This window comes from Falco punctatus, assembly GCF_963210335.1.
Source record: "Falco punctatus genome assembly, chromosome: 13".
Classification (NCBI taxonomy): Eukaryota; Metazoa; Chordata; class Aves; order Falconiformes; family Falconidae; genus Falco; species Falco punctatus.
Window position 1 is genome coordinate 21,125,893 of NC_137593.1, and position 22,491 is coordinate 21,148,383.

A 22,491-nucleotide genomic window follows, 5' to 3' on the forward strand; every position below is an offset into this window, starting at 1 on the left:
AATCGATGTTGGTAGCTCCGCCTAAGCCTGGGCTCCCACGGACAGGCACAGTGCAATCTTTCTTCTGCATACATGCAATTTTGGTATGCTACTGCCATTATTGCTGGTATTGGCTCTGTAGCCCTATGTGCAGCAAGTAGACCTTTTTAGTACTTATTTATCTTCCAGCACTTTCCTTTTTTCCTCCATTACTCTATCTTATTCAATTTCACCCTACATTTCCCCCTTTCTTATTGCTGGCAAGTAATTCATGTAGTTATGCTTCTTTGCAGTGATGGAGCTTTCTAAGCAATTCCTTTTCTGCAACAGAAAACTTTAAAAACTTTCCTGATTATTAAGTCAGGATTATTTGCTCAGTATTAAATGCTTAGTCAAGTGCACAGTTATCTCTTTTGAGCTGTGCAAACAAAAAAGAATATTTTTGGAATAGAGTGCAGAGAAGAGTCTTTTTAGTTTACTGTTGATTTCAGGACATGATGGATGCAAAACATAAGAAATCTCATTTTACCAAAAGAACATATTTTAATTGCAATTATTACTTTAAGTCAGCGTTCTGAAAAGTGCCATATGTCAAGGTACAGAACCACTGAAAGAGAACCGCAGGAAAAGCAGAGTATAGCAGCTTGACAGAAAGTTGTAGGAAACTCTTTATCCTGCTCTTCAGCTTTATTTTCAGTTTCTGATTTTATTTTTATGCACATGACATATATTTCTTTTAGACAGTATTCAGTTATGAAATAAAACTTGCAAGTGTTGCTAACACTTGGTTTCCTCCTAACTACTTTGAGAGCATGTCCTCCAGTCACTTTTGGAAAGACTCTCTAGACAGCATCATCACATTTCTTAGTCAACTTTGGCACTCTGACCTGAAAAATCAAGGCAGTTCTTAGTATCGCATCACAATCAGATCAAGGACTTTGTAGGACAGTACGAGGACAACTGAACTGCATTTATTTACTGCATTAATGAGCTTGCTTAGATTACTAAGCCTTCTATTATATGAATTATTCTACTTTTTCTTCTAACATGAAAATTAACTCTATCGCAGCCAAAACCAGGATACATGTTTTCAGAAATGGAGCCACCATTGTTTTCACACTAGTACTGATACCTTGGTGCTAAAAACACTTGCTCAAGGTGAATTTTTATGGCTCTCAAGAAGGAGATTCCAACAGCTAGTTTTGGGGAAAAGGCTACATCTGGCATTTTGTGATAAAGCACAGTCTAGAATAAACCTAATGTTTCAATTAGATAGTTGAGGATGAAGTAAAACATTCTTCAAGCTGATACAATTTCTCTGTTTGCTGTGTTTCATCTGAATGTGTTTTTCATATCACAACCCATTTTAAGACTGCCAGTAGTATGTATTGTCTAGAATGGATGAACACAACCTATTCTTACAATATCGTTACAATTGGCCAAAGCTACCTGGCAGTGTATTATGCCCTTGTGCTTTTGTGGGGAAAAGGCAGGATTCATGATCAAGGTTCCAAGCCAGGCAGTAGGACTACGTTGTGCTTATTTGGGACCTACTGGGAAGCAGTAAGTGGATCCAGTGCAGTACTCTGGCCTGTTAAGTCTGTTATAGGCAAGTTGAACTTTCAGTACCTACAGTGAACAGTGTTGAAAATTGTGATATAGTTGATTCTGCACTATCTTTTACCTCCACAGTCATGAGTTTACCTGTAAGGGCCAATGAAATTATTCTGGGGCCATGATCCAGCCAAAAGTAAGAACGACTTTATCAGCACTGCTGGAACTGCCTGGCTGCCAGTGTTGCTGATGCTGAGTTCAATGCTGAATAACAACATTGTTCAGTAAGAGCTCTTTCCTTGAGGCTTAGTTATAAAAGTGTTTGGGACATGGTGGTTTCTCTATTAGCATTTTTGTGGTTAATACACTTCATGGTATCTGATGCAATTTAGCACCGCAGTTGACTTTTCCTTCTGCAATCCCCTGTAGAATGAGCCAGAAGGAGAATTAAGCATGTAAAATTTAATTTACAACAAATATATGTAAAAAATACTTACCTGCATAAATATTGCCATCCTATTCATTTTTTATATGCTCTGAATACAGTAGGACCAAGGATAACCCCTTTTATCTTTTAACTATGTTTCACAAATCAGTTTGAAGACACTTTACAGCACTTCCATTCTATCTGGCCCCTGCTGCTGTTTCCTACATTTAGATAATGGGCTGCCCGAGGTGGGGCTGTTTCTCCTCTCTTCAGCTCTACAGGGTGGTAAGATCCTTATCCAAGGCTTAACCAGTAAAAGATTCATAAGTGATCTTAATGGATAATTGTACCAATGCATCCAAGAATGCAGGACTACTAAAAAGTCTGTATAACATTTTGAGTATCAAAGGAAGAACAAACAATGACAGTTTAGAGCTAAGTATTTGCTGGGTATAAAGCTGTGGGTTCAAACTTTTGAGGTCAGAGGTGTTAGGACTTAGACTCGTCATATAGACAAGTTAGCTTGAAGTTTGGTGCTTACACATTTTTATTTTATTTTATTTTATTTTTAAGGCTCAAGTCTCCTGGGATACTATTGCTCCAAATAAAGTCAGTTACCGGTAAGTAGTGTCTTGACTGCTTTCTGAGGTTTGTGTCAGATGTTTAAAATAGATCCAGGCTCCTGCTACGTCCTTTGGTTGTCTGGTAGGCTGAGTGTGTATCCCTGGGATTGGCAAAAATCTGAAGTGTGTGCTCTGCAGGGTAAGAACATCACCAACACATGGCATATTCTTTAGCTCATGAATTATATTTTGTTTGAAATATATAGTACAAAATGTTCTCTTTTTTTTTTTCCTAATATATAGTTTTTTTCAAATAGGCAGATAATGAGGGTATGTGGGAACTTGGTGGTTTTACATGGGTGACAAAATACTAAAACCCTCAAAACCTAAACCTGTCAGTTAATAGAGTTCATACACAAAGATTGGGACCACAGATTGACTAATATTTCAATTTATACCATAAAGTACTTTAACATTCATGAACTATAGACACTGAAGTGTTTGTTTGGTAAACTTACTGAGGTCTTGGGTTATTCTGCTTCATGTGAAGGTGTTGAGAATAAAGAGTGACTAAAGCAAATCTCTGGTATTGCTGGTAACATACCAAGCTGGTCAGTAAGGCTCTTGTTTTGCAGCTTCAAAATAGCAAGGCATTGCCCTCCAGAAGTACTTGATTGGTGGACAGGGACCAGTTCCAAGCCCAAACTCGTAATTTTTTCCTGGTGTTCCTGGAATATCTTGAACTTGGAGCAGGAGCAGAATTTCTTGTTTATCGCCCAATTCATATTAGTTTATTTTCGGCAGCAGCTTTTTTTCTGATCAGACCTTGAGACCTCTTCAATGTGATAAACCTGCTCATGATGCTCCTTCCACTCCTGGGTGAATGAAAGGACCAGAAAAGATACCTTTTTTTAACCAGATGATATAATTGAAATCTGAGAGATGCACTGAGGCACTAATAAGGCACATTTTTTCCCCCCATAATAAAACATGACTTTGCTTCAGAAGCAACAGCTCTTTTTGCATGCCTAAGGATTGCAGCTTGCCAAAAAGGCAACACCCCACTTAAGAAAAAAATGTCTTGTTTAGACGATGAAAATGGAAGGTTCTCATTTCAGACTGGTCTGTAAAACATGGTACAAACAAAAATTCAGCAGCTTTCTGATGTGCTGTACCTTACCTACACAATGCCTGTGATTTTGTATATTTATCTTTCTGTAGTTTTGATTTAGCTGAGGAAAAACCTTTATCATCATGTTTTCTAAAGAGCGGGTTGTGTCTACTAACTCCCGTTGAACAGATTCCTAGTTTAACCTAATGTGATGGAACGGTGCAGGTTGTTGGTTTTTTGTTTTTGTTTTATAAAGAGAGGCAAGAAGACAAAAAGGAGGAGTAATTAGTCCCTTCCCGGGAAGCTGGTTTTTAAATGTAATATCCATATTTTTTCCTAGAGAAACAGTCTTTGTTTGGCACACTTGGACACAAACAAGAGAATGCTTGAAGGTCTGACTAGAGAAACTGTTTATTACAAAGCACAAGCTTACTGGCAATATGTTATAAAGAGTAAAGGAGGGGGTGCCGACCACTTTTTCTGAGCATACACTCTGAATACAAATACACTGTTCTGGAGTTTGGGACAGAGAAAATATTTTTGCTTTCCTAAATTATTTTGTGCAAACAGAATTCAAACCTAGTAGTACCATCTCTGGACATGCTAGTGAGGGAAAAGCACTGATGTCATCTTAGGTTTTTTTGCTGTGTGTCTGTTGCCAAATACTAAGGGCCAGGGACCTCTCCCTAGTCCACAGGCTAAATGGCACAGGCTGGATGTGTCCGCACTATGATGCACTTGGTCCATGGTCTCCTCTGCATCCTTTATGATGCAGCTTTATTCCAACGTCTTCATTATTATTTGCTATGCTTGTTTTTTTCAGTACAGATGGTCTGAAAATCTGAGCTGTGTGCCACAGCCTCTTTAAAGGCACATCAGCCTGGGATGCAGTATGAGTGCCTGTGGGCACTGGTGCCAGTCCTGCTAGAGCGGCCTCGAGCAGCCCTACAGTGGAAAGTAGCCGTACTGGTGGGTTAGGGTCCCGTTGAGAGCAGTCCCAGCACTGAGCTATAGCTGAGCATCAGCATAAAGACTTTTTTTGTGGCAGCAAACAAAACATCAGAGAGTCTGCTAGCAATAGGACTGACCAGTGATCCAGTGCATGAGTTTGCTTCCCATCACTTTTTTGTTTACTAGTATAAACAGAGATTTTTAGTTTGGATGCAGCCCGTGGCTGTGGTATGACTTACACCGATATGGCTTAGTGCAATCCCCTGGCTGCCGCAGTTGAACAGCTCTGGTGTTTGTAAGGAGGAGGGCATTCCATTTCTGTTAAATGATCCCTGAACTGTCACCTCCAGGCCTGCACCTTCATGCATCAGATTGAAAAGAGGAAAACAGATCTAAGAACGCCAAACTAATGTTTGACGCTTCCAATAGATGTGTGTAAAATCTAAAGAATGTACAGCAAAAGACGGCTATCAGTCTAAAGCAGGAACATAAAAATATACAAGTCTATCTGAGCCGTGCTGATAACTGAGCTGGAGGAATGTGCATTATGTCATGACCACTGACAGCTTTAACTAGACAGGAAAACGCAAGCACCTTTTCTCTGATAAAGTTGGTGCATTGATAGTCTTTACTGACCTTATCTGAAGAATAATAAATTCTTCAGTTCCTCAGTTTGTCCTTATTACTTTTTTTTTGGTTGATTTTTCGTTTCCTTTGACTTTTTAGTGACAGATTCCCCAGATAATCAAGGAAAAGAAAAAAAAAAAAAAGCCAACCTTTCAAACTGCACTGAAGAGTTGACTGAGACAGCTGGCAGCAAGACACCTTCTAAGTGCTCTTGGTTTGAGGTATGGATTAAGAAGGTCCAGATATTTTATAACACCTTGTGAAGTGATGACTGTGTTAGCACTGATGCCAAAGGGATGCAGAGCAGTTACCCTGGCCAAGGAAAATGCCACCCTGCAAAAGATGCTGAAGAAACAGGTTATGTACAAATCCGAGGGTTATATGGTCTGGACGGGTAAGCACCCTTCCGTAACATCTCACAGCCTAGGTGTTTCCCACCCAAAACACTATTTTGTGCAGTCACTAGCAGCAGAAGCCTTATTATATAAGAAACAAACTTTCTAGAAACCCAAGATAAGATGGGAAATATAATTAACTAAATAATGTGAGTGGTACTCCTACAAACAGCACCTTCAAGTTGGTTGGACTGTTCAACTATTGATCAGGAAGAAATTCTCACACAAAATGTTGGACCAAAAGCCTTTTGGTTCCTCTGGTGTTAACGTGCTGAGGTTTTTAGGTCAAATTCCAAAGGAATTGGTGACAACCATGCTGTCTTCAGCAAAGCCAAATATTTACAGGTGATTTCACTACCTTTACTGCATATAAAATAATTACGGACTGGATATTTTCCATAGTAAGTACTTCTATTTTTTATTTTTAAAAAAATTGATCTCCTCCAGTGAACAAACAGAAATACTTTGATGTAATTTTAAAAATGTTATTTATTATTTAGCATTTTCCTTTGAATCAATCACATAAAGGCCACAACATGAAAAAAATGCAGATATTAAAACACATCATCGGCTTCGTGTGTAGGCCTAATTCGGTTTCTTTGTTTACAAAATAAACATCAATATAAATAATTAACACAGTAACTGCAGTAAGAAAAAAGGACAAACTATTATTACTGTGAGAATGCTGAGCACAGTGGAAACTATCTTTTAAATTACGACTTTCTCTTAGCTTGGGCTAGAGCCTTTTTTCATAAAGGAAAATGTCGTAGTGCATTAATGGCAAATATCCATCAGGAAATAAGTCTAAAAGCAACTCAGAGAAGTATATTGCTCTGAGAAAGATGGTTTTGCATTTGTGCCATGTTTATAATAAGTTCAAAACCAATATCTTGAAAATAACAGTAAATATTTAAGCTAAAGAATATTTCATATGATTGCAATAAATGATTAATGCAATGTAACTTTACAGTACTTCAGAAATGTATTGCTGCAAATATTTATCTAGAATTTTAATTAAATACATGTATAATCCATGAAATAAACTACCTCACAGCCTTGATTCAGCAAGCTGCTCTGCGGAAATGCAGAGGTATATCCTCATGCAGCTGTTCTCTGTGGCAGAGCCTGAAGACTGTGTATTTGAACTTCCAACCCTTGCCCTGCTTGCAGATCCATCAGTGTCAGGACTATCCCTCTTTGCTAACTTCTCATATACAAATTCGCTTACTAACAAAATCAGACTCCGAGGTACACTATGCTCTACAGACTTAGGACCGTAACCTCTGCCTGGCGCTTCTCGCAGTTAGATGATACCTTCTGCTCCCACAGCCAACCAAAATGGAATGGTAATTGCGTTAGCCTCAGGAGGTGTACTCCTTCTGGATTGCTTCCAGTATGCTGAATATCCAGCCTTCCTTTCCAAGGCTTCACTACATGTAAAACAAAATAAACATCCTTTTTTCTGCTGGTACAGAGGTAAATTTAATTTAATTCCCTGTACTGGGAAGAATAGAGGGTACATGGAAACCATAGAAGGGCAACTACAAATGCTTGTAGGCCAACATGGGGAGGAGTTTCTAGCTTAAAATCACTATATGGCTTTGCATGTAGCATGCAACAAAAGCACATAGCCTCTTGTGGTGTCTTCAGTAGTGTAACATTTCTGACCATCTCGTGCACCTCTTTAGTACATCCTTACATCCTAAGGTCATCTAAACTCACCTATTTTACCCAGATAGGATAAGTTCCTAGAAGTCATAAGTCAGCTTTATATTTACTCATTTTGTCTGAAATGTCATTCTGTTTTGAAACTACAGGTGCGGGATTATTTTTCCACAATCAGGTTTCTTGTGAGACTAAAACACTTCTAAAATTTCTGAAATGCTTTCTCGTAGTGCACTATTGCTGCAGGTCTGGCATGAGATGCTGGTAGGGCACTGCTCTGTCACTTGGATCAGTACAGCTGTCTTTAAAAGGAATCATTCATTTGCTAGTTAAACCACTCTGTGCCTGAACATCAGGACAACCAGAAAACAATTCTGACAATTGTTGCTTTAATGCTGTTGTAGAAATGGAACCTGTATTTCTGGAAATAGCACGATAGCAAAACAACAAACATTTATTCTATGTAAGTAATGGTGCAGCAGTCTGGGATCTCTTTGACCTTTGTAGGAATGATTTTCAGTGTAAAAAGCATAGTTGGTTGGGAGAAGGGGAGTGAGGAAAAATTAAGCAGGGAAGAAATTATCTAGAGTTTGAGTCGGGTTTTAGTTTCTTTTCTGGAATCCATAACTTCATTTCCTGTTTCTGTTTTTGTGGAACTGGGTATGAAAGCAAGCAAAGTAGCAAAATATTGGTGGTTTATGTTTTCATAAACTCTAACTAAACCCATTTTCTTTAAGTCCTCTTTCTCTATTAGATTAGCATCTGCAAAACTTCATTACTCCTTTTGCTCTTTTTAATGCTGAAGAAAAAAGGCACAGTGATTGTAAAGCTAAAAATATAGGACTAATTCTCTTCATTTGACACTTCTGTTAGTGCTGTGATTCTATAATTTTTTTCTTTTAAATTGCTGCTACTCAGTGTAGAAATAGGCCTTCAGATGAATTAGGGTTGTAGTAAAAGCTTCCTGATGCCACAAGACTACTGCAGAAGACACTAGTCAGATTCGTAAAAGTGGGCAAAGATTATGATGAAAATAGAGATGATTGAGAGAACATCTTATTTTCCTGGATTCCTTGTATAATATAGTTAATGATTGTTATCTATCCACACACAGTTGGAACTGCATAGCGAGTCATGTAATTAATGTATCTGAATGTCTGCATGAGTTCACAAGCTAGGTAAACCTGCTCAGCCAACCCAAGAAGCTGGCCATCAGCATCCTTTGTTTGCACCGCAGAAATACGGTGCCAGAGACCATTAGTAACAACGATGTCCCAGATCCTGTAAACAGTAATCGTCTGAGCAGTTTTCTAGTGTGCTCCCGTAAGTGTGGCAAGGAGAGGAGAACGGGTTCTTTTACAGTTTTATGAAGCTGCAGGTTTGCACTGATTGCAGTGGGTTTTGGATAAACCTTCAGAACTCCACATGGGGAAAGTGAATGATGTCGTGAGAAAAAGGATGGAGATATTTCAAGGAATCTGCAGATCATCTGCATGTTTTGTGGCTAGTAAGTAGAGATGACCATTGCTTCCTTTTTCTCCAGCCATAAACTTAGCTAAGTATGGTGTCAGACAGGTAATGTGGTGCCAGAGCTTGAGGGTGAAGTTCTAGCATTTGACCTACAGTTCTTGTGGTCTAAAAATAAGTTTAAGCGCAAAATCAAACAATAGTTTTCTGTCTTTAAGGCTTTACATGAAAAAAACTACATTCCATTCTCACTGAAATAAATTGAATTTTTAAGGCTGATTTCAGCAGGACAAACTCTGAAGTTAGGAACCTGCATAGTCACTGGACAGAGTATAACTTCCCCCAGCATTTCCTCGCATGAACAGTTTCTTTCTGTTTCTCAGGCTGTTTCTTGCTATCCTTCATAATCCGCATTGAAAGATACCAGCCCATCAAAGTTCCTGTCAAACTGATGACTACTTTCAAGCGCCCCATCCTGAAAGGACCATCTTCTATAATTGCTTTTCAATCTGCACCATTTATTAGTTGCCTATTTGAGAACTGCGAGCAAATACGTGCTACAAGTAAAGGCATTTCTGAAGCCGTATTTTTTGATGGTGCTGAACGGGGAACCTGTAAAAAACAATACCTCTGTGTTGCCACATGATGTGTTTAGTAAAGAATCAAGTATTAAGACAGGCAGTGGGACACTGTATGCATAGAAAAGATTTGGATCACAGCTTGATAAACCTGAATGCTTCCCAGGTTGAGAAACTTTAAAAAAATAACATTGCTGTAGTTTAGGCCATTAGTTATTCCATGCTGGGCTCTGTACTCTTTGTTTGTAGAATACTTTGTTAGAAACATTCCTTTCTTTTGAACTATGCACTGTTTGTCATAACAGCATGGGATGTTGTGAAATTTTAAAATGACATTGTCAGGTTAATACTTTTTAAAAGGCTCCTTTTATGCATTGCATAAAAGGATAACCTTTGAACAGGCAAAAATGAAGGCAAGTAAATGGCTTTTTAGAAGAAAAAAATGCTTTAGTTTTTTTCAGATGCCTCAGTGATCTGTTGTTGTTTATGTCCTGTAGTTTTAGTGCTTCTGCCCCTCACTAGGCTTTACTGCCCTCCAGCCTGGCTTGGTTATTGTAGCAGTATGGTGCAGTAGATGTTTTTTCCATATCCACCCCTTCTTGGTCCACTTTTCAGAGTGGACCTATGCTTTCTCTCTGTTGCTTATGAGTTAGACTGGCATTTTCCGTACTACAGTGCATTGTGAAAAGGCATGAAAGCAAGTCACAATTATACCTGCGGTATCAAACTGATACTAATTGCAGTTGGAAGGGAATGACATTCATTGTTATAAGATTATGAGAGGCACTTTTGTAAGGAAAACATCTTCTCCAACCAATTAGGTGCATGGCCTACACTCGTTCTACCTATGAGGAGTAGGGAATTTGGCTTTACTTCCTTGTGCTTCTATTCAGGTAGGTGGCAATCTCACTTCTAACAGATACAGGGAAAATACTTACAAAACAAGAACATTTTGTTCTATGTTTGCACATACAGTTTCCATCCAGATTAATTTCTGGAGAATCTGACTTTAAGTAATATTCAGAAATCCGGGGTGAGCCCTGTGTGCTGTGTCCATGGTACAAGCCTGAGGAAAATCTGTGTGGGACATTCCAAAGAGGGGATAAATGTGGGCAGTTTGTTGTGAACCTTATCTCCAGGTTAGCACCCATTTTCAAAACGTTATGAACTCTTCCTATAACAAGCAAAGGTGTGACTGGTTAGAGGCAGTCAGTGTTCAAATGCTCCTGTCTCTGCAGACCCACATGTACGCCCTGAAATGCTAAGCTGTGACTCATACATAGGAATTAAACCTTGCATTGCTCCCCCCAGCCCCCAGGGTCTGTCTCACTCATTTTAGAGCAATGGGAGGACAGTCCTGAGACCTTCAGCCCCCAAAGACAGGTTGCTGTGAGGGAGCTGGTGGGGCTGCTCTGCAGCTGGGTTCATGCCACATTTGCTGGTAGAACCTCAGTGAGGCACCCGGTCCCCACCAGCTGGCTACAGCTGTGATTGCTTCCATATCGTGGGACCTCGCATCCTAAAGATGTCCCTGATGATGTGACAGGTCATTGTGCTGACACAGGCACCGGGAAAGGAGGTGTTTAAAGGACCTGCAAAAGAGGCAGCAGCTGTGGATAAATACATAGCCATGTGTAATGTCAGCAGGAACTGCTTGTGGCCAAGCACTTCGGAAAATTCGGTACGCTGCCGTGAGGTGGCTGAACGGGTGCCAGCCTCTCTGGGAAATCAGGACTCCATTGTGAAGGCTGAGCACTTCTGACACCGCAGCCTGCGGAATGGCTGCAGATGGCCTGGCGCCCTCTCAACGGGCACGGATGGCGGCAGCGAGGGCAGGGAGCGGGATGGAGCTCTGGGGTGCAGGCGCTAGTGACAAAGGAGAGGCCACCAGGCGCGGCAGCTGTCCCAACAGGTGCGGTTGCCATGTCATGATTCTGCTTTCTCTGATCCAAGTGCGGAACCTCTCTTTCTCCGATTGTATTTGCAAGGCGTTGATTATCATGGACAATCTCATGTTTTCAATTGAGAGTTGTAGATTTCTGTTGTTTGAAATTGTGCCAGCTGCTGGCTGAGGAGAAGTAGAAACTCAGAATTAACCACAGCCACCCGAGGCTATTCATGAGCTCCAGAGGACTCAGCTGTAATATCCAGTCCCCTAAATCTTCTAGTCCCAGAGAAAACAATCTAGCTGATCCCTAAATTCTCTAGGTTAGCAAAGACATGTTCTTCCTCTCCTTTTTTTCTTCTGAGTGATTGCTTCAGACCTTCCTCCCCCTACCTGAATACTCAAAGAAATGCTGTCATATTTCAAATCCTATAAATGCAGAGCTGAATACCCTTCAGGAGAAACAAAGAATTGTTAAGCTTGTAACATGTTCTGGATTTATTGTTACTGTCACCCGGGTAAACTTAACTCCAAACATAACCGAGAAACAAAGATCGGGTCTCATCAGCTTCATGCTTCCCCAAGAGTAACTCCCTCCAGCAGGCAGGGAGAACATGAATGGAAGAGGGATCGGCATCTTATCCAAAAAGTTTGTGAGTATGGACACAGTGGAATAAGCGAGTGGAATGAGGCCATTGTACGCTGTGGGTATCGTTTCGTGTAGAGTTCAAAGGTACAACGCAGGGAACCTAGTTTCAATAGTAAAGGCATCCAATAATATTTATTATTGCTATGGAAAGAAGTGGAAGTGCACTGCCTTACCCAGAATGTACTAGAGACCTCATGCAATCACAGAAGAAGTGGTGACTAAAATGTAAGAATAATGAGGCTGGAGTGGTTTAACAGTATGTTAGCTAAGTTACATTAGATGTGGGAGAGCACGCCTCTACCCTGCTTTCAACACCGTAACACATAGAGAACATACCCTCACAACTGAACCTGAGTACTACTGACCTGACAAGTTCTGTGGGTTTGGATAAACCACGTATTCCAAATGGTTTTATAACACAGAAAGAGTATTGTGCAATAACTTAATATAAAAGATTTTAAGTACAGAAAGGACACAAAGAGGATTGAAATGATGGGATTTGGAAGAGAAGACTGACACAAATTTAAATTGAAGGTCTTAATTAAGATTCTGTTCCTTTGAATAATCAACTACGTAAAAAGAAAGAAACTTTGAAGATTAAGTCATAGATTTCAAGGATCTTACTTTTTTCATTATACAAATGAATTAAAGAGTGTATGTTAAATTTATGCAAGGTCTTGCTGTTAAATGTGTGCTGACCCAACGTCACCCAACGTTTTTATTGCTTGTAGTGGATGTACTTCATGGCAGTGGTGGTGATTTCAGAGGGAAAGGCTTTGAGGACAAGGCACCATTCCCGTGGTAACTAAAGAAAGATGAATTTCACATCAGAGCTTGTCACGTAAGGGAGTTTCTCCATTGCAGAGTGCTGCATTGACATGTTCATTTATAGGATATCTTCCTAAGAAGAGCCCCCTGTGTTTTATGCAGTGGCATCTGATTCCAAGGAGAGACTGGTTTCTGGAGTTTGCAAAGGATTGTGGGAAAGGATCAGAAAGGAAAGAATTAATTTTACGAAGCTATATTTGCTGTTTGTCATCACTGGACTCTACTAACAGCAGAGAATGTGCTTTGGTACGTGGTAATCTATTAGCTGAAGTAGGTGTGCAGTTTTTACGGTTATGTCAGATTGAAAGCATTGAAAAGCCTAAAATAATCAATATAAAGCAGACATTAAAACCAGACCATATCTGTCATTTTTTTCAGGTGTTATTTTGTTTAAGATGCCCAAGACAGCCTCTTCCCATATGAAAAGATGCTTTTTCAAACCTTGATGTAACTAATATTTTTCTGCTATCCTAAGATTAACCCCCAAAGCCCCAAATGCTGTGGCAGAGTGGGGTTTTATAGCCAGTCAGTGAATTTACCTTGTGCCAGAACCGAAATGACTACTGTGTTACCTACTTTTTGCACTGAAGACAAGACCCTTAATGTGACAAGTTGTGTCATTCAGGTAGTCATGTGTATTTCCTTGCCTAAGTTTTTGAGAAAAATGTTTTAAACTTACCTTGTGTTACCCTTCAACAGCAGTTAATCATTATAGCAGGAACATCGCTGTGTGTAAGCAGAAAAGAAGCATTGTTCCTGATTGCAGCTGTAATGATTCAAAGGGTGCAATCTCATAATGAGGTATGTATTTAAAAACTGTTTACTTCACTTGACTTCCACAGAATTCAAGGAAGCACAGTTACCTTGGGTTAGTTTTTGCATGCGTTGATTGTATACTTTAAAAAACTACCCAATCTGCCCCCATCTCATATCCTTGTGACTAGAGCATAGTTAAAATTTAGAAGAATTTGGATTCCCATCTGAATTGACATCTGATGGTTATCACCCGGGCATAACCTTCAGTTTCAGCAAGTGATCTGGACTGAACAAACACAGAGCGCTTACATATTTTACAAACCCACAGTTTATAGAGAGATTATTTTATGTTTAGATATCACTCTCGAGCAACTGGGACACAGCCAGCTGCAGATCTGTATAAACAACAGATTTTACACATTTGATAGTTCTTATGGATCTGGTTTAGTACAAACTATATGAAAATCTAGCAGTTGAAATCTAGCCCCACCCAACATAATTTATTTATTTATTTTTTTTTGCCAAGAAAAGCAATAGAGTGGTATTTAGACTAAGAAAATACTGAAAGCAAATCAGATATGTGTACTGCTCTGAATGAGGAGTTGCTGGTGCTTTAAATGACTGCCAGATGTCAAATAACAAAATGCCTCTCCTTCCACAAAAGTAAGAATAGTTGACTTAATAGCATACTTGAAAAGGCTGAGAGTCCAGATCTCTGTCAGAGATGTGTTTCAGCTGTAACATTTGATATAGGCTAGGGGAGAAGATGCAAATATGGATGTAATATAGTTTACTATATAATCAAAGGAGGAAGAAGAAAAACTTTTGTGTTTTAGGACATTGGGCCTCCATAAAAAAGAATTAAGAACAACTGTCAACAGCAACTTTCCTTTCTTCGGCCGAAGAAGAAACAGTAGTTTATAACATTGGTTAAAAAGTCATGGTCAGTCTGAGAGTGTATATTCAACTTTAATAAATTTTCATATTGCAAGAGGAATCATCGCTGAACAAAATGTGTTATACTTCTACATAAACATGTAGATACCGCTGTTCCATACATGTGAGAGTAACTGTGAATTATAGCTGTTTAGGCTTTTTTACTTTCTATATTTTAATGAGCTTTTTATCATATCCAGAAATTAAATTCAGTTCAGCTCTCCTGCACAGTCAAAATCCACCATGTTTATGAATTGGGATGTAAACGAACATTTTTCAAAAGCATTTTCTTAAGTTTAGTGTATCATAACAGATTCAACTGAAGAAATTCATGCTGCACTATTTGGAAGAAATCCATACAGCAGTGGATAAGGAAAGCAGTCTGACTGTATAGCTTGTTTACATTTCAAAAGACTTTTGAGAAGTTTAATCACAGGAGACTGGAGAAAAAATGAAGTCAGGGAATCAAAGTATACTAATTCATCAAAAGACCATGTGAGACCAGAAAAAAAATGAGTAATAAGAATAAAAGGTGAACTTTTATCTTAGAAAAGTATTAAAAGCAGAAATCACAGAATTGTGGGCTAGGACCAGAGCTGATCTGGGAAAGAAAGACAGGCAGAAAAGACAAAATCTGTTGCTATTATGAAAGAGAAGGAGAAAGTTTTGGAGACAGTTACAGAATGCTGGAGTTAAACCATTATAAGTCCAATCACATTGTTTCTTTTACTGGAGTCAATTTACATACAAAAGAAGTTAACATGTTAAAATCCATCAAAATGGTTCTATGACAAGTTTAATAGTTTTTGCCATTAAGCTGTGGTTACTGGTGAAGGAAGGAATAAGAGGTTTTAATAAATGACTTAATGCTGCTTGTAAAAATTAAGGACTGTTATCAGCAAGGACCTGCATTAGGCTTTGGTTAAAATATGCTGTATGCCGTCGCTGGTACTGTGCACCAGTGTTAGGAATTTTTGTTAATTGTAAGAATGCATTGGGCGTAAGTGGGTAGGTTGTATCTGCTACCTAGGAAATATATAGATGTATTTTATGCCAACTTCTGAACAAGAGAGAAGGTTGAGATAGGTGTTTTTCAAGGATGGATATCACTTTTCTTAAATCTGCTGGCTTAATTATTTGTTGAGCCTGAATAGCAAAACAGACTTCTTTCTTTTCCTGCTGGTGGTAATGCCTTGGTGGCCTGTCAGCCACTTTTAAAGAATTGCGTGCTGCGATGATTTATGGATGCTACCTCTGGACCCTTCAGAAGCATGTCTAGCTCTGTGATGAGTTCTGCTTAAATTGCCCAAATTATTTCACAATGAAATCGTTCAGTTAAGCATTAAAATCAAGGGACAGATTAAATCTATCCCCACTGCAAGACCTGCAGCCCCTCTCATTCATAAGACAGGAGGCTTTGCTGAGGAATGAAATGCTTCAAAACGACTGCTGCTAATGTATTTGTTAATATACAAGCTTTAAAATGTTACTCATTAATTTATTGTTATAGTATGATACTTTATGCTCTCTACAAGTAGCAATTTGGGGACAACTTACAAGACTGTGATTCTTGTGTAAGCAAGTGGGAGTAGGAAGCTGAAACCCTATTTAGCCCCTGCCTAAAAGGCCAGGGAAAATACGGTGCCTTAAGATTATATTATTTGTACAGTGTCAGGCAGACATGCTACAAACACTTAAAGAAATTGCTATCTCCTTCTCCAGCAAGTCTGCCAATGACACTGAATATAACGTAACTGGGAATGGTAGCGATGCATGTGGGAGGAGTGGATCTCTGCTATGGTATGCTGGGGAAGAAGTTATTTTGGCTGGAGAGAGCTACAACCCAGAGGAATGAGATACATATAAAAAAAATACTACTGTGATTTTTATAGGTGACACTAGCTTGGTGAGGCAAGTGAGACTTGAGACACGGAGGGTAATTGTACGATGCCACAAATTATACCCTTGTACTTTTTCTTCAGCATCTGGTTTCTATTCCTCCTGCTACTACACTTCTATTGTGTCATTTTGGGGTTTGTTTTTTTTTTTTTTCCTACTCTCAGCACTGTATTAACAAGGCACAGTAACACATTCTACCAGCACAGTAATCAAACAAACGAACAAACAAAAAGATTAAGTTTGGTTACACCCAGCGTTTTAATGCTTCCTGTAATTTATTTTTTTTTCTTTCCATTTAATTTTAATAAAATTTTGAGCTGGTTTCAAGTCAGTAGAGGGGGATTCAAGGTGTATGCAGCCAAAGCCAGGAGAAGCCTGAGGAAGAAGCTGGCTGATTTGTCAGGAGAAAGCTAGACAGGGACTTTGCTCAGATGTGACTTGGCTGTAGGACCTGTCCACGGGGGACACGCAGTTTAACAGCCACGTGGAGCTCATCTGCAGCAATGGACTGTGCGTTTTGTTCAGTTGCTCACCCAGCTCCACCACACCTGGCCGTGTCTCACTCGGTTTCTGCAGAGTGCTTCACCCAACAGAGCCACACGGGTGCTCCTCTCTGAGACTCCCGGTTTCTGACTGACGGTTCCCTTGTCAGTGGAGAGGTTGGGCTGGGTCACACACAGGCTGGGAGCAACCTCTCTTCGACCTCTGTACAGACCCTGCTGCTCTGTCCTGTGTTAGGCACCAAGCAGCATCTGCGCCTGGCCTGGGCACTGACCCTGGCTTCAGTTTTCTTTTGTTTCAGGGACCTGAAAGCAGGCAGAGGCGAGCTGTAGGGCAGGGCAGTATAGGCAGACGATGACAGCATGCATAGTCCAGCAGCACAAAGATTCTTCTGCCTGTTGTATATTAAGTTGTCGCTCCTTGAAAAAAAGGTATTGCTCTGGGAATATCCTTTGGAAAGTCTTATTTGTTATTCCACTGTTGCACCACTAAATTTTTTTCATTTTTTTTTAACATTGCCGTTTCTGAAGAAGAAAGGGGCTTGTTTTTTCTCTCTGTGCTTTGTTTGGGGGTTTGTGTGTGTGACAGGGAAGAGGGGGAAGTGGCTGCCTCCCTTTACTTATTGCATTATTTTAGTACAAATTGTCACTTTTTCAGCGGTGTTTTGAGCATGGACTAAACTGTACGATGTCCATAAGACATGCCATAGTTTGGAATAGCATTTTAGCAATGTAGTTCAAATCTAACATAATCAAAGATTAGCCAGGCAGGTTTTAGCAGCTGCATTTAATTTTGCCAGTAAATTAGTCACAAATGGATCTATTCATGTTTTAACCCAGTGTGGTACAGCTGACAGTTGTGGACTACATTCACCTTCCACAATTCTCTTCTTTTGTTTTTACTTTTTTCTCCAGAACCAAAGCTCTTTCAGCTTGCTAAGAGGCAGTCTTGTTTCCTGTGGTATTCAGTCTTGAAGCAAGTCATTTTTTCATCAATCCAGAATCCTCCTCTCTCAAAAAACCCAATCAATGACAACACATCAGCACAGAGTTACCTTCAGGAAGGTCAGTGGGGGGAAAAAAATATTAAAATGTGATTTTAAAAGATGCATCACAAACACACTTGCATATTCTTTTTGTTGGCATAGTCACCCCCTCCCTGAGCAGTTTTGCTATGCCCAACAGTTCAGAAGGCAGATATGCAAAATAAACTCAATTATTATATTAGCATCTGTTCATGTTAAGTCATAACATAGTTTCCTAAAAAAACTTTAATATTTTACAGGCATTTTTGGCCATGTGGTTAGAGCACAAGACTGTAGTTTAGGAGCTGTGGTTTGATTCTTAGTTCAGAGGTTTCTTGTGGTGTTGTGGGGAAAATGTTTTACTCCTTCATTGCCTAAGTTCCAGATCATAAAATGACCATAGCAAGGCTTTCTTTTTTTTCCATCCCTTGTCCTTCTATCCATTTATACTTTAAGCTCTTAAAGGAAGACATCATTTCTCTTATTAGATGTTTGTATTTTTCCAGTCTGAAGGTGGAGTCTCAACAAAAACACATATAAGTAGCCATTTATATACTGTAGTATGTATTTATATATTATTAGTTTCTATATTATATATGAAAAGTAAATATAAATACATACAGATTTTTAAGTTATGTTTACTTTCACAAAACCATTATGAATAATTTAACATTTTCAAGTGTCACGTCTGCTGCTATATCTATGCATGATTAAAATACTGGTAGTAAGATGTTATTGCACATATCTCAATAAAAGAGAGCTAAATTGTGCAGAGTGACATTTAAAATCATGTAAATCAATCTATGCTTATTGTTCCATGTCTCTGGCACTTTTAAAATCACTCCATATATATTTGTCTGCTATTGGTATATGGATTCAACTGGAGAGCTATTTTCAATAATTACAGTTCATTTCCCAAGAATCGTATGTTAGTGTACAGGGAAGGTCATTCCTCTCTGGTTTTAAGCTGCCTTGATAGTTTTAGTTACCGCAAGTTAATTGAACCAGAAAAGTTGAGGATAAAAGTTGGTTTATCAGATTGAATTCTGTTAAAGTGACTGACTGTTGTATAAGGAAAAGCAATAATTGGTGAGACAGTCCTATCATCACCTGCTTATTTCTAAGGACTAGATCAAAGCCATGAAGAGGATGTTTGGTTCCTCATGGATGCCTGTAGTCAATGCCTAGATCTGCAATCTTTTGGTATAATTGCACATTAGAGTTGCTACCTGAGTAACACTGGTGCAGCCTCAGGCAAGACTGATGCTGTAAATTGTAGAAGAGCTGTATTCCCTTTCCCATAACAAAAGATCCATGGAGGGAATATTTTTTTAACCTATTTGTCTTGGCTTACATGAGTGTTGGTGAGAACATCTGGGGCACGTGTGAAACTGTCAGGTTTCCCCTGCATTACCAGAACTTTCAAAAACATATTAGCTATTCAGTGCTGCTTCATGTGCCTAAAAATGGTGTGACGTAGGTGGTTAGTCAGCCAATAAACCTCTAACCTGCTCTCTATGAAATCCTCCAGTTCTCTTCACATTTTAGCCTTTACTGGGGCTAAATGGTTCAAAAGACAAAGGCTAAACCCCAAAATAATTAAATAATTTCATATTTCTGTTGTGGTTTGGTTTTTTTTCTTTTCCTTTCTCTTTTTATTAGCAAGATAGAAAAAACAGGGGAGATGGAAAAGCTCAAAGTGTTATTAGGCGAATGTTGTATTCTTAAAATACAACCAACAACTTCTTGAGGAAAGGATGTTTCTCTCAAAATCATTCCATTAAAAATGCATTTCTATGTGAGAATTGTCATTTTAAGGCAGTGAAGGCAACACATAATTTTAATATTGGAAAACATGTTGACATAATTTTTTGCTTGGTTGAATTTTAAGGCTGATATGGCCTTCCATGCTGCCCAAGGGATTTGGCTACTCGGATCCCATTAGGAAAATCTCAATCTTCATCCCAATATTGACTGGAGAAGCAGTTATATTAAATTCTATTATAGGTTGTTATCTAACATGCTTCGTGTTGAATGACAAGAAGAAAATGTTAATGTGTTCACCTAGGGACTGTAAGACAAATCTTTCCTGTGTCCTGGGGGCTTCGGTTAGATAAAATTATGGTCATATTACACTAAGTATGCATGTTCTGGTTTTTACACTGAGAACAGTTTTTTGCACATGCAGATTCTTAAAAGCCAGAAGATCATGCTTTTTGAGCTTAATTTTTGAGATGAGTGCATTTTATTGACACATTCCTAAAAATACTAAATTTCATAGAGGTCTAATCTGACATTACATCAAGTATATCTGTAGTATCTGTGAGCTACAAAATGGAAATCCACTGTGTACCACTGTGTACTGAAATTTAACATTATGTAAATTACCAAAAGGTCTGTTCCTCATTTTTTAAATGGCTGCCTGTTCTTCATGGGGATACCAAGATTTTGTTTGAAAGATAAAGAAATGTGATTTCAAAAAAAACCCCAAAAACCTCTTCCTTTAATAGAGGTGTTTCTAAATCTATTTATTATTTGGCACAACAGGGTTCTTCTGGTCTCACTTAAATCTTCAAATTAAGCCCTTGCTAATAACCAGGCTAGTGATACTTGGCCATGGGAGGACAGAATCTGTCACCTAGAGGTTCCTGCCACAGCCCTTGCCTGCCTGACCCATGAGCACAGCCCTCTGCACTGCTGCAAAATGTCCTTAGCCTTGGGCATGTGGTCAGTACAACAGCAGCTTTCTTCTGCTTAACAACATGTCTTACCTTTAATGTTTCAGGCAGGCTAGGGATGGAAACGTTAATTGTTTTCTTATTTTCATAACTGACCTTTTTGGGGTATCTTTAACAGCAGCATGCTTCCTATAAATGTGATATTGCTTTGGGTGTGACATTATTATTTGCTTATCTCATTGAGGTTCAAGGGGTTCCCTCTGAAATTGAAAGCAGAATTGTAACAGTTCTTGTAACAGAAAAATAACTGATTGTTCTGAAGCAGAATTGATATAAGGGCATATCAAGACAATCAGTAAGATCTTAAACTATAAAAAATAATGTAATGTTCTAGTAAAACTTGTAATGCTGCACAGACTTGGAATGATTTGTCTCTTTTTCTATTTGTCAAAGAGAATAGAAATATAGTATTGTAAACTTCAGAAATGATCAAGCCTCCTGAACTGACTGATTTCTGTAACAAAAGGTAGCTCAAGAAGAAGATATTTTTCAGTACAGCTGTCATTTTCAAATACCAATACATCCTTTGTGATTATGTTTCCTAGACCTGTATTTCATCTCTTGTAAATACAGATCATTCCCCTCAACTAACAAAGGTGACTCCAGTGAAAACATGTTATGTGTGCTTCCACCTCCTCCCCTTAATATGATTCAAACTGAAAATAAGGAGGGCTTTCAAAGGCTTATTTTTTAATAAATCGTCTCAAAGAAACAAAGATCCACGCACTTTTTCATAAGGTACTGTAGCCTCACGGCTGAGAGCAGAAAAGCACAAAGATTCACATTCCCTTGTTGCTTCAGTAGCTCTTATCAAGATGTTTCCCATTTGACCTTTGCCACAAAGATGATGTCTGTCCAGAATCTCCAAAAAAAGTATAGCAGGGTCATGCAGAGATGTCTTAATATGTGCTTTGCACAAAGGTCTTTTCATATCTACCTAAAAGCAGTGGACCATAGCAAATAAGTTGTGGACAGGACCACTCAAGCCCAACTGGCCCGAAGGGACACCATTTAGAACGACCTTTTAACATCCTTTGTCAGTAATCTGCAGAGATGAAGTCAATTGTCTCAAAGGTCTGTCATTGTCTAGCAAATAAAGGATAGTGAATGTTCCAGTAGTGGTTTAATCTCCTTCAGCTGCAGAAACAATGCAGAGCAACAGCTCTAAACTCCTGTGTTCTGAGATTCTAGAGGCTATTTCAGTGAAACAGGAGAGTTGCTAATCTTTAACAGTTTTGGAAAATAAAATTCATTTGTAATCTATTTCATTCTGACAGTCAATAACAGAAACTAAACCTGACTACAAAATTGTGCCAATATCTTTAATTGTTCATCCTCATATGTATGATTCTAGTATAAACTGTCTCTCTCTAGTGGAACTTCGTATTTTCTTATACCCATGTTTAAAGTCCAGTTTTAGGGCTGTATTCCTCTTTGAGCCAGTCTTGATGAAAATATAAGACTGTTAATTTGAAAGTCACTTGTGTTCACATGAGTTCACAACAAGAATTTCCTTGTTATTTTTTTAAATATTTCCTTGGATTTCACTTTTTAATTATATGAAAGTTTTTTAGAAGTTTTTTTAAAGACTGTATTTTTAAATATGCTATTTTTTGGACAAAGTACACTGTGGAAAGGTTGCAGTTCTTGCCTGCAGAGTTATTGTATTTTGACTATGAGATCGAACTATCAAGACCAACTGAAGGGAAGGTAAAGCAGCCAACCAGCCTGACAAAATGTGAGTTTAGTTGGAATCAAGCATGCAGGGGAGAATTCAAATGGGCAAAGCTGATTAGGGATCAGCTAACTAAAGGGTATAGGAGGCTATAAAAGGTAAGTTCTCTAATTAGCTGTTTGAGCCAGAGCTTCAGACAAAATTTAGACATGGACTTGTGAACTGCATAAGAAAAGTTCTCAATAGGGATTTTATTGTGGATTACAGGACTGGTGAGGAAACA

The 22,491-nt window shown here is 38.8% G+C and overlaps 1 long non-coding RNA gene across 5 annotated transcripts in view; it reads left to right on the top strand.

Annotated features, from left to right (window-relative positions):
* LOC308072534 overlaps nucleotides 1-22,491 on the top strand; it is a 120,441-nt gene continuing 97,950 nt past the window's right edge. For all 5 annotated transcript variants that reach the window (XR_013931694.1, XR_013931695.1, XR_013931696.1 and 2 more), the window contains exon 1: nucleotides 1-22,491. This exon is cut by the window's right edge. This is a non-coding gene — a long non-coding RNA (uncharacterized lncRNA).